Source organism: Oncorhynchus gorbuscha, linkage group LG19, assembly GCF_021184085.1.
Source record: "Oncorhynchus gorbuscha isolate QuinsamMale2020 ecotype Even-year linkage group LG19, OgorEven_v1.0, whole genome shotgun sequence".
Taxonomy (NCBI): domain Eukaryota; kingdom Metazoa; phylum Chordata; class Actinopteri; order Salmoniformes; family Salmonidae; genus Oncorhynchus; species Oncorhynchus gorbuscha.
In genome coordinates, this window is record NC_060191.1 from 3,812,826 (window position 1) to 3,831,568 (window position 18,743).

The following is an 18,743-nucleotide window of genomic DNA, read 5'->3' on the forward strand; positions in this document are numbered from 1 at the left end:
AGTCGAAACTGCAGTCATTTTCATTATTCTTAGCAATGATTTAGGAATCCTTACGAGTAAGTATTAGCTAAGTAGTCACTTTTTGTTCGCCTATTGAAATTTAACTTCAGTTCATGGAAATAAATAGCTAGCCAGCTATTTAAGCCTGTTGCCCAAAGCTAACGTTATAAGCAGCCAGCTAGCTTCATCAGAGGTCCAGCTGTCCAGTCCAATTCTATCAGATCAGACCACCGCACATTGACACATTAACTATGTACCGGTAACCCCTGTATATAGCCCGGCTTTTGTTATTTACTGCTGCTCTTTAATTTGTTGTTTTTCGTATCTCTTACCTTTTGGGGGATTTTCTTAAAACTGCATTGTTGGTTAAGGGCTTGAAAGTAAGCATTTCACTGTAAGGTCTACAACACCTGTTGTATTCGGCGCATGTGACAAATAACATTTGATTTGATTTGCTGACAGAGGCGTGATGCTTGACTGGAACGATTATGTGTTGTGAAGCTAGCCACAATAAGGATTAGGCACAATAGTGGAATTTACAGGTTGCCTTCAAAATAAAAGAACCTATTTGAAAGTGATGCGGAAGGTTACTGGTGGAATCATGCCATATTTAGACTAGATCATGTTAAACAAAGTTGGAATGTGAAGCAATGAAATGGGGTATCAGTCTACTCGGTGACACCCAGAGAACACAGTGAAATAAGTATGCCCCCAATGCAATGCTAAAGTCTAATATATCCAGTGTAATTTCAACGTTTTTTTAATGTACAAATTATAATCATTTATTTTATTTTATATAACAACATTCCAAACTCGTTTAGCATGATCTATTTAACTATGGCATAATTGACAGCGATTTGCGTCACTGTCAATGACATACTTTTATTTTGAAGGCTAACTTCAAAGTCCAGTATTGTGGCTAATCCTTATTGTGGCTAGTTTCACATAGATGGGTCCGTCCACCATTAATCAAATCAAATCTGTTATAAATTAGGGTCCTTTTAAATTATGACACCTAGCTATATAGTTAATTGTCTAACTATAGCTACTGAAACAGATGATGTCGTTTTGCTACGTTTTTGGGGAAGAACATTGTTTGCATCCATCAGCTAGCTAGCTTTTTTTATGACCAGCGTTGTAGGTGCGCGAGACCACTTTACCAGCATCATAGCATACGTGTCGGTGAATCTTTGTGATATATGACATACGAGTGATAGTGTAATCAATGTGTAATACCTACGTAAAAGCTTTATGAACGCCTTAAATTATTATGTGACGTGCAGTCATATTCAGGTCCAACAAGCTTATTTGACACATCAAATAGTGTTATTTGAAGTGTAGATTTTTTGACATGAAATGACCCAAACGGCATTCCTTAATCATAGGATAAACATACATGGCTTGCGTAATGACGCGTGATCGTAATGATCGCGCTTCATTCTGGGCTGCATGCCTAGATAACCGAAAGGTTAGCGCAGCCACAAAGTCAAAATTGGCTATTGTAGAAAATCATTTTAAAGAATAAGCATTTTGTTAGTAATTTCATGTTAGGGTTAGGCATAAGGTTAGCAGTGTGGTTAAAGTTAGGGTTACGGGTAGGATTAGGTTGAAAACCTTCAACACTTGAACAGACAACAGAGTACTTACTGGCTATTGTAGAAACACTGCATATTCAGACGAAACCGTTATTCAGTTTATACCCAAATAACAGTCCTATTGATGTGATTGAGATAACGGTACTTACTTTGGTCCCAATCCCCTCTCACTGAGGTCCAAGGCGATGTATGAGACTTTGGGTTAGAGCACACGGAACAGAAAGCGGTAGCCTATATGCAATTTTCAAAAAGTTCGACCGCTGAGCAGAAAATCAGTCCAACCGGAGAAAGTATAGCTCCGTCCTGTTGAATATATTCTGTCTGCTGCGTTCGTGACGGCCCGGGTGTCTCGTTGTGTTCGATTAGGGTCCGACCTGACCACTTCCGCCGTTTATCCACATCTTTCCATCCAGTCAAAAAATAAATAAATAGAAAGAAGGATTGAGATAAAAAGAAAGAGTAGGTGGGAGAAGTTGAGAGACCGCGAGACGAGTAAAGGCGGGGTTTCTTTCTGTGTCGATGGATATCCGCTCTGATTGTCCTGGATAAATCTAAACTACAAACTAGGATAATTTATCTTTCGTTGTGTCCCATGTATTCTTTCTCTTCTCTCTGGGGGACAGGGTGGTTGGCCGGTAATAGGCGTATACCAGCCGAGCTGCTGCGTCTGGAGAACGGACCGCGAGAGGGGTGAGACTAGGAGTGAAATAGAAAATAACTGGGAGGAAGAGTCACAGATGACGTTTAGGCACACGAGAACACTTGGCTGACACACACACATCCGCATTTTGTTTCCGGCCCCAATAAACACTTTTACCCTTCCTCCATAATAATGGTGCGATTAAGGCTATTTACATGACCAACTATTAGTGCGTAAACGACCAAAAAATACAATATAGGCTAACCTAAAAAGTACAATATAGGCTAACCTAAAAAATACAATATAGGCTAACCTAAAAAATACAATATAGGCTAACCTAAAAAATACAATATAGACTAACCTAAAAAATACAATATAGGCTAACCTAAAAAATACAATATAGGCTAACCTAAAAAATACAATATAGGCTAACCTAAAAAATACAATATAGGCTAACCTAAAAAATACAATATAGGCTAACCTAAAAAACCCAATAGGGCCCAGGGTTCCCCAACTGGCAGCACACATGATGATTTTATTTTGCTGAGTTTTCATTGTTGGACATTAAAGACTGTAAGAACACCAGGAAATTATCTCCAAGTGATTTTCAAGTATTTCCATGTGTAATATAGAGACACATTAGATCGTATTCCAATGTAATGAAGGTTTGTTTTGGTCAAATATTATATATGTTTGGACTTCTTGTGGTCAATTACAGTGTACAATGTTATTTGTAATTATGTTCCGGCCCCCCAACCATCCGCTCAAGAAACAATTGTCCGGCAGCTGAGTGTAGTTTGGGACCCCTGCAAGAGGCCATCTAAATACATGCAATTATGAACAAATAGTAGTCTAAAAGTAACTTGTTTTATGGGTTTGGACTTTAGACATTATTTGGTGACTTGAATGTAGGCCTATCAGTAGCAGTGTGTGTATAAAATCAGTGAGGCAGCCAAGCCAGTAAAAAGCCATATTACAACCTATGTTGTGATAATTGCATTGTTTGCTCTATAACCCATTCGATCATACCCCACCGTGATATTCAGTAAGGCTGTGACAGCACAAATACGTCACACATTGGCGGAATAAATTCAACAACACATACGTTTGTTTCATCATAAAATAGGATCGCAACATCTGTCTAGTGAAGTCCACAAAGCAAATATTGCATACAATCAGTTTTATCACCTGCAGCAGGGTCAAGCAAGTTCATGCTTTCGACAGTTTACTAAGTAACTACTGATTTAGAACCATTGAGTTACTGCAAGTCAGCACAAAGACAACAGGAACACTGCCTTCACTATTCCAGCACCATTTAAACATTTAAACATAAAATCAACAAGGCTATATATGCTTAGTTTAAGCATATATAGCCTTGTTGATTTGATGTTTAACAACAAACTTAAAGATACCAAAATACATTTAGTCCAATCAATAATGCTAAATATTCTGTGGCTGTCCATGGTACTGATTTCTGTGTGTATGTGTGCCTGTAAAACAATAAATGTTGACTCACCCTACTTGAAGACTAGTTGAACGCCAATGCCATCCTTCTCTCTTTCATGTTGGCAAAACGGTCTATTTAGTTTAGTTTATTAATTCAACCATTTAAAAAAACAAGCACACATAAAACTTGAAAAAGACATACATGCACATTAATAAAATCATGGAGGATAACACACAACAACGCCTGGGACTTATTTCCATTGTTAAATCATGGAGGATAACACACAACAAAGTCTGGGACTTATTTCCATTGTTAAATCATGGAGGATAACACACAACAAAGTCTGGGACTTATTTCCATTGTTAAATCATGGAGGACAACACACAACAAAGTCTGGGACTTATTTCCATTGTTAAATCATGGAGGATAACACACAACAACGTCTGGGACTTATTTCCATTGTTAAATCATGGAGGACAACACACAACAAAGTCTGGGACTTATTTCCATTGTTAAATCATGGAGGATAACACACAACAAAGTCTGGGACTTATTTCCATTGTTAAATCATGGAGGACAACACACAACAACGTCTGGGACTTATTTCCATTGTTAAATCATGGAGGACAACACACAACAACGTCTGGGACTTATTTCCATTGTTAAATCATGGAGGATAACACACAACAACGTCTGGGACTTATTTCCATTGTTAAATCATGGAGGATAACACACAACAACGTCTGGGACTTATTTCCATTGTTAAATCATGGAGGATAACACACAACAAAGTCTGGGACTTATTTCCATTGTTAAATCATGGAGGATAACACACAACAACGTCTGGGACTTATTTCCATTGTTAAATCATGGAGGACAACACACAACAAAGTCTGGGACTTATTTCCATTGTTAAATCATGGAGGATAACACACAACAACGTCTGGGACTTATTTCCATTGTTAAATCATGGAGGACAACACACAACAACGTCTGGGACTTATTTCCATTGTTAAATCATGGAGGACAACACACAACAAAGTCTGGGACTTATTTCCATTGTTAAATCATGGAGGATAACACACAACAACGTCTGGGACTTATTTCCATTGTTAAATCATGGAGGATAACACACAACAACGTCTGGGACTTATTTCCATTGTTAAATCATGGAGGATAACACACAACAACGTCTGGGACTTATTTCCATTGTTAAATCATGGAGGATAACACATGTTAAATCATGAGGATAACACACAACAAAGTCTGGGACTTATTTCCATTGTTAAATCATGGAGGATAACACACAACAACGTCTGGGACTTATTTCCATTGTTAAATCATGGAGGATAACACACAACAACGTCTGGGACTTATTTCCATTGTTAAATCATGGAGGACAACACACAACAAAGTCTGGGACTTATTTCCATTGTTAAATCATGGAGGATAACACACAACAACGTCTGGGACTTATTTCCATTGTTAAATCATGGAGGATAACACACAACAACGTCTGGGACTTATTTCCATTGTTAAATCATGGAGGATAACACACAACAAAGTCTGGGACTTATTTCCATTGTTAAATCATGGAGGATAACACACAACAACGTCTGGGACTTATTTCCATTGTTAAATCATGGAGGATAACACACAACAACGTCTGGGACTTATTTCCATTGTTAAATCATGGAGGATAACACACAACAACGTCTGGGACTTATTTCCATTGTTAAATCATGGAGGATAACACACAACAACGTCTGGGACTTATTTCCATTGTTAAATCATGGAGGATAACACACAACAACGTCTGGGACTTATTTCCATTGTTAAATCATGGAGGATAACACACAACAACAAAGTCTGGGACTTATTTCCATTGTTAAATCATGGAGGATAACACACAACAACGTCTGGGACTTATTTCCATTGTTAAATCATGGAGGATAACACACAACAACGTCTGGGACTTATTTCCATTGTTAAATCATGGAGGATAACACACAACAACGTCTGGGACTTATTTCCATTGTTAAATCATGGAGGACAACACACAACAACGTCTGGGACTTATTTCCATTGTTAAATCATGGAGGACAACACACAACAACGTCTGGGACTTATTTCCATTGTTAAATCATGGAGGACAACACACAACAAAGTCTGGGACTTATTTCCATTGTTAAATCATGGAGGATAACACACAACAACGTCTGGGACTTATTTCCATTGTTAAATCATGGAGGATAACACACAACAACGTCTGGGACTTATTTCCATTGTTAAATCATGGAGGATAACACACAACAACGTCTGGGACTTATTTCCATTGTTAAATCATGGAGGATAACACACAACAAAGTCTGGGACTTATTTCCATTGTTAAATCATGGAGGATAACACACAACAACGTCTGGGACTTATTTCCATTGTTAAATCATGGAGGATAACACACAACAACGTCTGGGACTTATTTCCATTGTTAAATCATGGAGGACAACACACAACAAAGTCTGGGACTTATTTCCATTGTTAAATCATGGAGGATAACACACAACAACGTCTGGGACTTATTTCCATTGTTAAATCATGGAGGATAACACACAACAAAGTCTGGGACTTATTTCCATTGTTAAATCATGGAGGATAACACACAACAAAGTCTGGGACTTATTTCCATTGTTAAATCATGGAGGATAACACACAACAACGTCTGGGACTTATTTCCATTGTTAAATCATGGAGGATAACACACAACAACGTCTGGGACTTATTTCCATTGTTAAATCATGGAGGATAACACACAACAACGTCTGGGACTTATTTCCATTGTTAAATCATGGAGGATAACACACAACAACGTCTGGGACTTATTTCCATTGTTAAATCATGGAGGATAACACACAACAACGTCTGGGACTTATTTCCATTGTTAAATCATGGAGGATAACACACAACAACGTCTGGGACTTATTTCCATTGTTAAATCATGGAGGATAACACACAACAACGTCTGGGACTTATTTCCATAGTTAAATCATGGAGGATAACACACAACAACATCTGGGACTTATTTCCATTGTTAAATCATGGAGGATAACACACAACAACGTCTGGGACTTATTTCCATTGTTAAATCATGGAGGACAACACACAACAACGTCTGGGACTTATTTCCATTGTTAAATCATGGAGGACAACACACAACAAAGTCTGGGACTTATTTCCATTGTTAAATCATGGAGGATAACACACAACAACGTCTGGGACTTATTTCCATTGTTAAATCATGGAGGATAACACACAACAAAGTCTGGGACTTATTTCCATTGTTAAATCATGGAGGATAACACACAATAAAGTCTGGGACTTATTTCCATTGTTAAATCATGGAGGATAACACACAACAACGTCTGGGACTTATTTCCATTGTTAAATCATGGAGGATAACACACAACAACGTCTGGGACTTATTTCCATTGTTAAATCATGGAGGATAACACACAACAACGTCTGGGACTTATTTCCATTGTTAAATCATGGAGGATAACACACAACAACGTCTGGGACTTATTTCCATTGTTAAATCATGGAGGATAACACACAACAACGTCTGGGACTTATTTCCATTGTTAAATCATGGAGGATAACACACAACAACGTCTGGGACTTATTTCCATTGTTAAATCATGGAGGATAACACACAACAAAGTCTGGGACTTATTTCCATTGTTAAATCATGGAGGATAACACACAACAAAGTCTGGGACTTATTTCCATTGTTAAATCATGGAGGATAACACACAACAACGTCTGGGACTTATTTCCATTGTTAAATCATGGAGGATAACACACAACAACGTCTGGGACTTATTTCCATTGTTAAATCATGGAGGATAACACACAACAACGTCTGGGACTTATTTCCATTGTTAAATCATGGAGGATAACACACAACAACGTCTGGGACTTATTTCCATTGTTAAATCATGGAGGACAACACACAACAACGTCTGGGACTTATTTCCATTGTTAAATCATGGAGGATAACACACAACAACGTCTGGGACTTATTTCCATTGTTAAATCATGGAGGATAACACACAACAACGTCTGGGACTTATTTCCATTGTTAAATCATGGAGGATAACACACAACAACGTCTGGGACTTATTTCCATTGTTAAATCATGGAGGATAACACACAACAACGTCTGGGACTTATTTCCATTGTTAAATCATGGAGGACAACACACAACAACGTCTGGGACTTATTTCCATTGTTAAATCATGGAGGATAACACACAACAACGTCTGGGACTTATTTCCATTGTTAAATCATGGAGGATAACACACAACAACGTCTGGGACTTATTTCCATTGTTAAATCATGGAGGATAACACACAACAAAGTCTGGGACTTATTTCCATTGTTAAATCATGGAGGATAACACACAACAACGTCTGGGACTTATTTCCATTGTTAAATCATGGAGGATAACACACAACAACGTCTGGGACTTATTTCCATTGTTAAATCATGGAGGATAACACACAACAACGTCTGGGACTTATTTCCATTGTTAAATCATGGAGGATAACACACAACAACGTCTGGGACTTATTTCCATTGTTAAATCATGGAGGATAACACACAACAACGTCTGGGACTTATTTCCATTGTTAAATCATGGAGGACAACACACAACAACGTCTGGGACTTATTTCCATTGTTAAATCATGGAGGAGGATAACACACAACAACGTCTGGGACTTATTTCCATTGTTAAATCATGGAGGATAACACACAACAACGTCTGGGACTTATTTCCATTGTTAAATCATGGAGGACAACACACAACAACGTCTGGGACTTATTTCCATTGTTAAATCATGGAGGATAACACACAACAACGTCTGGGACTTATTTCCATTGTTAAATCATGGAGGACAACACACAACAACGTCTGGGACTTATTTCCATTGTTAAATCATGGAGGATAACACACAACAACGTCTGGGACTTATTTCCATTGTTAAATCATGGAGGATAACACACAACAACGTCTGGGACTTATTTCCATTGTTAAATCATGGAGGATAACACACAACAACGTCTGGGACTTATTTCCATTGTTAAATCATGGAGGACAACACACAACAACGTCTGGGACTTATTTCCATTGTTAAATCATGGAGGATAACACACAACAACGTCTGGGACTTATTTCCATTGTTAAATCATTGTTAAATCATGGAGGATAACACACAACAACGTCTGGGACTTATTTCCATTGTTAAATCATGGAGGATAACACACAACAACGTCTGGGACTTATTTCCATTGTTAAATCATGGAGGACAACACACAACAACGTCTGGGACTTATTTCCATTGTTAAATCATGGAGGATAACACACAACAACGTCTGGGACTTATTTCCATTGTTAAATCATGGAGGACAACACACAACAACGTCTGGGACTTATTTCCATTGTTAAATCATGGAGGACAACACACAACAACGTCTGGGACTTATTTCCATTGTTAAATCATGGAGGATAACACACAACAACGTCTGGGACTTATTTCCATTGTTAAATCATGGAGGACAACACACAACAACGTCTGGGACTTATTTCCATTGTTAAATCATGGAGGATAACACACAACAACGTCTGGGACTTATTTCCATTGTTAAATCATGGAGGATAACACACAACAACGTCTGGGACTTATTTCCATTGTTAAATCATTGTTAAATCATGGAGGACAACACACAACAACGTCTGGGACTTATTTCCATTGTTAAATCATGGAGGACAACACACAACAACGTCTGGGACTTATTTCCATTGTTAAATCATGGAGGATAACACACAACAACGGGACTTATTTCCATTGTTAAATCATGGGACTTATTTCCATTGTTAAATCATGGAGGATAACACACAACAACGTCTGGGACTTATTTCCATTGTTAAATCATGGAGGATAACACACAACAACGTCTGGGACTTATTTCCATTGTTAAATCATTGAGGACAACACACAACAACGTCTGGGACTTATTTCCATTGTTAAATCATGGAGGATAACACACAACAAAGTCTGGGACTTATTTCCATTGTTAAATCATGGAGGACAAAATCATGGACACAACAACGTCTGGGACTTATTTCCATTGTTAAATCATGGAGGACAACACACAACAACGTCTGGGACTTATTTCCATTGTTAAATCATGGAGGATAACACACAACAACGTCTGGGACTTATTTCCATTGTTAAATCATGGAGGATAACACACAACAACATCTGGGACTTATTTCCATTGTTAAATCATGGAGGACAACACACAACAACGTCTGGGACTTATTTCCATTGTTAAATCATGGAGGACAACACACAACAACGTCTGGGACTTATTTCCATTGTTAAATCATGGAGGATAACACACAACAACGTCTGGGACTTATTTCCATTGTTAAATCATTGAGGAGGATAACAACAACAACAATTTCAAAATCATGGAGGATCTGGGACTTATTTCCATTGTTAAATCATGGAGGACAACACACAACAACGTCTGGGACTTATTTCCATTGTTAAATCATGGAGGATAACACACAACAACGTCTGGGACTTATTTCCATTGTTAAATCATGGAGGATAACACACAACAACGTCTGGGACTTATTTCCATTGTTAAATCATGGAGGATAACACACAACAACGTCTGGGACTTATTTCCATTGTTAAATCATTGAGGACAACACACAACAACGTCTGGGACTTATTTCCATTGTTAAATAATTGAGGACAACACACAACAAAGTCTGGGACTTATTTCCATTGTTAAATCATGGAGGATAACACACAACAACGTCTGGGACTTATTTCCATTGTTAAATCATGGAGGATAACACACAACAACGTCTGGGACTTATTTCCATTGTTAAATCATTGAGGACAACACACAACAACGTCTGGGACTTATTTCCATTGTTAAATCATTGAGGACAACACACAACAAAGTCTGGGACTTATTTCCATTGTTAAATCATGGAGGATAACACACAACAACGTCTGGGACTTATTTCCATTGTGGTCCTCTTGAGACAATATGGCTAGACAAGATGGAACACAGTATGGCAGTGAAATAGTCAAACAATAACAGGAGAAGAACACCTATCTCGTCATTCCAGTTACAGGGGTTATTCATATGGGCACAGAAGACATCAAACATATTTCAACTTTATTTTTATAGCTTCCCAGAGAGGAAGTTTTTTCGTGTTTTCTTTTAAGGTGAACATTTTAACATTTTGACCATGTTCTGTTTTAACTCCACCCGGCACACCCAGAAGAGGACTCTGTCACACAGTACAGTTTTTGTTTTTGTTGTCATAGGCTACATAGCTAAAATGTTTGCTAGCCTGACTTCCTTGCATGGACAATGAACCAGCTAAGTTCAATCAATCAATCAATCAATCAATCAATCAATCAATCAATCAATCAATCAATCAATCAATCAAATGTATTTATAAAGCCCTTCTTACATCAGCTGATGTCACAAAGTGCTGTACAGAAACCCAGCCTAAAACCACAAACGGCAAGCAATGCAGGTGTAGAAGCACGGTGGCTAGGAAAAACTCCCTATAAAGGCCGGAACTTAGGAAGAAACCTAGAGAGGAACCAGGCTATGAGGGGTGGCCAGTCCTCTTCTGGGTGTGCCGGGTGGAGTTAAAACAGAACATGGTCAAAATGTTAAAATGTTCATAGATGACCAGCAGGGTCAAAATAATAATAATCACAGTGGTTGTAGAGGGTGCAACAGGTCAGCACCTCAGGAGTAAATGTTGGCTTTTCATAGCCGATCATTCAGAGTATCTCTACCACACCTGCTGTCTCTAGAGAGTTGAAAACAGCAGGTCTGTGACACGGTAGCACGTCCGATGAACAGGTCAGGGTCCCATAGCAGCAGACAGAACAGTTGAAACTGGAGCAGCAGCACGACCAGGTGGACTGGGGACAGCAAGGAGTCATCAAATAAATGTACTCAAAAATATAAATAGTAATGTACAGATACCCCAAAAAACAACTTAAGTAGTACTTTAAAGTATTTTTACTTAAGTACTTTTACACCACTGCCACTGAGACATATAGGCCAATGTGGCACACCTGTAGGCTATTCCAAAAGTCATGCGTAATTGGAATAGCATTCTGAATTATGTCACCACTGGTCCCGCATAGCTGAGGGGACATCACTGACTTCTATGCAACCAGATAGTATGTGGCTGGTTGGGCAATATGCATGTGAAGCTGAAGGGAGGATGAGATGAGACCAGACAAGTACAGTGCTGAACATCGTGGCAATTAATGTAAAGTCCTCTATATGCTCAAATCACTGTTTATTGGCTTGGGGGGGTACTGTCACGTTCTGACCATAGTTCTTTTGTGTTTTCCTTGTTTTAGTGTTGGTCAGGACATGAGCTGGGTGGGCATTCTATGTTGTGTGTCTAGTTTGTCTATTTCTATGTTTGGCCTGATATGGTTCTCAATCAGAGGCAGGTGTTAGTCATTGTCTCTGATTGGGAACCATATTTAGGTAGCATGTTTTGTGTTGGGATTTATGGGTGGTTGTTTCCTGTCTTTGTGTTTTCTGCACCAGTTAGGACTATTTTGGTTTTCACGGTTATTGTTTTGTATCCTGTTCATGTTTGAGTTACCTTATTAAATTAACAAGAACTATAACCACGCTGCGTTTTGGTCCGCCTCTCCTTCCCAGGAAGAACGCCGTTACAGACACGTTTTGCATTTATGTCTCCTGTAACCTTTTTCGACATCTATCCAACATATTATCCCAAAGCCACATAATACATTTCTGAAATCCTCAAGATGTTTCCTTATCACACACAAAATATCACATTCACTGGAGACATAAGCCACACACTTGTGTACGCTGAGTCAAAACCATATTTTCAGTTTGTATTGGTAGACTGGGACAGCAGGTCAGGTGAATTAGAACCCATTGTTATAGTGTTAATTGTAACCCAATGACAATTAGGTTTTGTGTTATTAGGAGACATCTGAGGATTTCAGAATGTATCATGTGTAGGGCTAATTTGTTGGCTAGAGGTATGAAGAGGTTACAGAAGAGGGAAATGCAAAAAGGGTCACACTTTTTCTGAATTGACTTAAATAGCAGTACTAATAACAGTACTACAAGAGAACATGAACAGGATATAGTTGTACAACACCAGAGCCCTGTCTAGCCTAAGTACAGGAGGTCCCTAATGTAAACTGGAACTCTTTCCTCCATTGGAAAAGCCTATAAGAGTGTCCCACTTCAGCTACTCCATGCCGTCCCACTTCAGCTACTCCATGCTGTCCCACATCAGCTACTCCATGCTGTCCCACTTTAGCTACTCCATGCTGTCCCACTTCAGCTACTCCATGCTGTCCCACTTCAGCTACTCCATGCTGTCCCACATCAGCTACTCCATGCTGTCCCACTTTAGCTACTCCATGCTGTCCCACTTCAGCTACTCCATGCTGTCCCACTTCAGCTACTCCATGCTGTCCCACTTCAGCTACTCCATGCTGTCCCACTTCAGCTACTCCATGCTGTCCCACTTCAGCTACTCCATGCTGTCCCACTTCAGCTACTCCATGCTGTCCCACTTCAGCTGTCCCACTCCATGCTGTCCCACTTCAGCTACTCCATGCTGTCCCACTTCAGCTACTCCATGCTGTCCCACTTCAGCTGTCCCACTCCATGCTGTCCCACATCAGCTACTCCCATGCTGTCCCACAGCTCTCCATGCTGTCCCACATCCTGCTGTCCCACTTTAGCTACTCCATGCTGTCCCACTTCAGCTACTCCATGCTGTCCTACTTTAGCTACTCCATGCTGTCCTATTTCAGCAACTCCATGCTGTCCCACTTAAGCTACTCCATGCTGTCCCACTTCAGCTACTCCATGCTGTCCCACTTCAGCTACTCCATGCTGTCCCACTTCAGCTACTCCATGCTGTCCCACTTCAGCTACTCCATGCCGTCCCACTTCAGCTACTCCATGCTGTCCCACTTCAGCTACTCCATGCCATCCTACTTTAGCTACTCCATGCTGTCCTACTTCAGCTACTCCATGCCGTCCTACTTGAGCTACTCTATGCTGTCTCAACTTAGCTACTCCATGCTGTCCCACTTCAGCTACTCCATGCCGTCCTACTTTAGCTACTCTATGCTGTCCCACTTCAGCTACTCCATGCTGTCCCACTTCAGCTACTCCATGCTGTCCTACTTCAGCTACTCCATGCCGTCCCACTTCAGCTACTCCATGCCGTCCCACTTCAGCTACTCCATGCCGTCCCACTTCAGCTACTCCATGCTGTCTCAACTTAGCTTCTCCATGCTGTCCTACTTCAGCTACTCCATGCCGTCCTACTTGAGCTACTCTATGCTGTCTCAACTTAGCTACTCCATGCTGTCCCACTTCAGCTACTCCATGCCGTCCTACTTTAGCTACTCTATGCTGTCCCACTTCAGCTACTCCATGCTGTCCCACTTCAGCTACTCCATGCTGTCCTACTTTAGCTACTCCATGTTGTCCTACTTCAGCTACTCCATGCCGTCCCACTTCAGCTACTCCATGCCGCCCCACTTCAGCTACTCCATGCTGTCTCAACTTAGCTACTCCATGCTGTCCTACTTCAGCTACTCCATGCCGTCCTACTTTAGCTACTCTATGCTGTCTCAACTTAGCTACTCCATGCTGTCCCACTTCAGCTACTCCATGCCGTCCTACTTTAGCTACTCCATGCCGTCCTACTTTAGCTACTCCATGCTGTCCTACTTTAGCTACTCCATGCAGTCCTATTTCAGCTACTCCATGCCGTCCTACTTTAGCTAGCTATGGTTGAAAAACAATGACTGAATTACAAAATGGAAACATAATATTAGCAACTTTTTAATGTATTTTGATGCACCAGTACATAGTATGCACATTTACATCACCATCTGGCACAGTGCATTATTTATGACAGTTTTATACCTTAACATCAAAACAGAAAAAACCGTTTGAAGTTTGCTCTGACCCCCTTGATGAGGTGACACCAATGAATTGATGTGATTTGGATCATGTGGTTTCTCAGCAAGGATTTAGTAACCAAGACCAATAAATAAACCCTTAGGATTAAGCTGTGCCAGTTGATATGATGTCCCACTCTTTCTGAACTCACCCTAAGTGAATGGTGTGTGTAAAGACAGTATGGACACTATGTGAATAGAAAAGGTGTGTACAGCAGTAGTTATATAAGATAAGCCATCACTAGAATACAGTATAAACAATGCATTCGGAAAGTATTCAGACCGCTTGAATTTTTCCACATTTTGTTACATTATCTTATTTACATAAGCATTCAGACCCTTTGCTATGCGTCTCTAAATTGAGCTTAGGTGCATCCTGTTTCCATTGATCATCCTTGAGATGTTTCTACAACGGGTAGTAAATTACATTTATTGGACATGATTTGAAAAGGCACACACCTTTCACAGATGACAATGCATGTCAGAGCAAAAACCAATCCATGAGGTTGAAGGAATTGTCCGTAAGAGCTCCGAGATAGGATTATGTCGAAGCACAGATCTGGGGAAGGGTACCAAAGAATTTATGCTGTTTTGAAGGTCCCCAAGAACACAGTGGCCTCCATCATTCTTAAATGGAAGAAGTTTGGAACTACCATGACTTCCTAGAGCTGGCCACCTGGCCAAACTGAGCAATCGGGGCAGAAGGGCCTTGGTCAGGGAGGTGACCAAGAACCCGGTGGTCACTCTGATAGAGCTCCAGATTTCCTCTATGGAGATGGGAAAACCTTCCAGAACGACAACCATCTCTGCAGCACTCCAACAATCAGGCTTTTATAGTAACAGACGGAAGCCACTCCTCAGTAAAAGGCACATGACAGCCCACTTGGAGTTTGCCAATAGGCACCTAAGGATTCTCAGACCATGAGAAACAAGATTCTCGGGTCTGATGAAACCAAGATTGAACTCTTTAGCCTGAATGCCAAGCATCACGTCTGGAGGAAATCTGGCACCATCCCTACGGTGAAGCATGGTGGTGGCAGCAGCATCAGGCTGCGGGGATGTTTTTCAGTGGCAGGGACTGGGAGACTAATCAGGATCGAGAGAAAGATGAACGGAGCAAAGTACAGAGAGATCCTTGATAAAAACCTGCTCCAGAGAGCTCAGGACCTCAGACTGGGGCGAAGGTTCACCTTCCAACAGTACAACAACCCTAAGCACACAGCCAAGACAATGCAGGAGTGGCTTCGGGAGAAGTTTCTGAATGTCCTTGAGTGGCCCAGCCAAAGCCCGGACTTGAACCCGATCGAACATCTCTGGAGAGACCTGAAAATAACTGTGCATCGATGCTCCCCATCCAACCTGACAGCTTGAGAGGATCTGCAGAGAAGAATGGGAGAAACTCCCCAAATACAGGTTTGCCAAGCTTATAGCGTCATACATACCCAAGAATACTCAATGCTGTAATCGCTGCTAAAGGTGGTTCAACAAAGTACTGAATAAAGGGTCTGAATACTTATGTAAATGTAATATTTCCATTTTTTTTTTTTATACATTTGCAAAAATGTCTAAAAACTGTTTTTGCGTTGTCATTATGGGGTATTGTGTGTAGATTGGTGAGAGAAAAAAAATTAATACATGTTTGAATAACGCTGGAATGTAACAAAATGTGGAAAAAGTCAAGGGGTCTGAATACTTTCCGAATGCACTATACATGTAAAGTGGGTAAAACAGTATGTAAACATTATTAAAGTGACCAGTGTTCAATGACTATGTACAGTAGATGGTGCATCAGTCTCTAAGGTGCAGGGTAGAGTACCGGATGGTAGCTGGCTAGTGATATTGTCTAAGTTTCAGGGCAGGGCACTGCTCATTTTTCAGTATAACATTTATAATGTTGATTCAGGTGTTAACTCTGTAAGAGTGCAGTTAACACTCATTGGTGTAAAATAACCCCAGTGTTGGTGTTAATTACTAGTGTTGAGTGTGACAGTTTGTGTCATTTCTACTCAGTGGAGAATAAAACATTCCCATCAAAACCACGTCCATCATTATCATATTTCCCAGCATGCCTACTGTAACGAGATTTTTTTTAGGATCGTTTTTAATAACTGTGTTTTTGCATTACACTAATTGATTGATTAATCTTATGCAACACAAAGATAAACAACATATAATTTTTTTAACTAATCCAATCAGTTAATTAGATGTATTATCAATGACTCTATGTACAGTAGATGGTGCATCAGTCTCTAAGGTGCAGCCTGGTTCCTCTCTAGGTTTCTTCCTGAGTTTTGGCCTTTCTAGAGAGTTTTTCCTAGCCACCGTGCTTCTACACCTGCATTGCTTGCTGTTTGGGGTTTTAGGCTGGGTTTCTGTACAGCACTTTGAGATATCAGCTGATGTACGAAGGGCTATATAAATACATTTGATTTGGATTATTTTTTGTTATTGATTGAGTTACACCAATGAGTGTTAATTGCACTCTTAGAGAATTAACACCTGAATCAACATTATAAATGTTATATTGAAAAATGAGCAGTGCCCTGCCCTGAACCTTAGACAATGTCACTAGCCAGCTACCATCCGGTAGCCAGCTAGTTACATTGGTCACTTTAATAATAATGTTTACATACTGTTTTACCCACTTTACATGTACAGTGCATTCGGAAAGTATTCAGACCCCTTGACTTTGTCCACATTTTGTTACATTCCAGCCTTATTCAAAAATGTATTCGATAGTGTTATGCTGGTGAATGAGGACCCAAAAGCGACTTAACGAAAACAGAGTCTTTATTCCAGTATATGACAAAAGTAATAATCCTGGAAAATCAAGAAGAAAACAAAACAGGAAAAAACTTAAATCCACTCGTAGTAACGAGGACAGACTGGAGACTCGACCATTGACTGCAGGTTGCTTCGGGAAGGCACCGACCGTAGCAGACTAAGACACCTGCTCACACGCAGCATCTGAAGGAGACAAAACACGACAGGGCGAGACAAGGACACAGAACTGCGAACATCATACAAGGACAGAAGCGGAAAACAAGGGGAGAAATAGGGACTCTAATCAGAGGGCAAAATAGGGGACAGGTGTGAAAAGAGCAAATGAGTGAGTTAGGAGAATGAGGAACAGCTGGGAGCAGGAACGGAACGACAGAGAGAAGAGAGAGAGGGAGGGGGAGAGAGAGGGACAGAAAAAGGGAACGAACCCAACAAGACCAGCAGGGGGAAACGAACAGAAGGGAAAGCACAAGGACAAGACAATATATGACAAAACATGACAGATAGTTTTTTTCCCTCACCAATCTACACACAACGCCCCATAATGACAACACAAAACCATTTTTTCCCCCTCACCAATCCACACACAACGCCCCATATTAACAACACAAAACCAGTTTTTTCCCTCACCAATCTACACACAACGCCCCATAATGACAACACAAAACCAGTTTTTTTCCCTCACCAATCTACACACAACGCCCCATAATGACAACACAAAACCATTTTTTTCCCTCACCAATCTACACACAACGCCCCATAATGACAACACAAAACCAGTTTTTTTCCCTCACCAATCTACACACAACGCCCCATAATGACAACACAAAACCATTTTTTTCCCTCACCAATCTACACACAACGCCCCATAATGACAACACAAAACCAGTTTTTTTCCCTCACCAATCTACACACAACGCCCCATAATGACAACACAAAACCAGTTTTTTTCCCTCACCAATCTACACACAACGCCCCATAATGACAACACAAAACCAGTTTTTCTTCAGAGTTACTGAAATGATTGTTTCAGTTGAAATGGTTTAGGTAGTGACCTTTATCAATGTTCCTAACCCTGAAAGTGGTTCTGAATGTAGGTTGTGTCACGCCCTGACCTGAGTATTCTTTGTTTTAACTACCTACCGAGGTGGAGACTGGAATCTGTGCCTGTCTCGCCCTCTACT

At 40.3% G+C, this 18,743-nt stretch overlaps 1 protein-coding gene across 1 annotated transcript in view; it reads right to left on the reverse strand.

Annotated features, from left to right (window-relative positions):
* Positions 1 to 2,316, reverse strand: part of LOC124005905 (ceramide synthase 2-like) — a 35,732-nt gene extending 33,416 nt beyond the window's left edge. Inside the window, exon 1 of the mRNA XM_046315548.1 lies at positions 1,745 to 2,316. The gene's annotated coding sequence lies outside the window, so the exon portion shown is untranslated. The remainder of the gene's footprint in view (positions 1 to 1,744) is intronic.
* Positions 2,317 to 18,743: the final 16,427 nt, after the last annotated feature.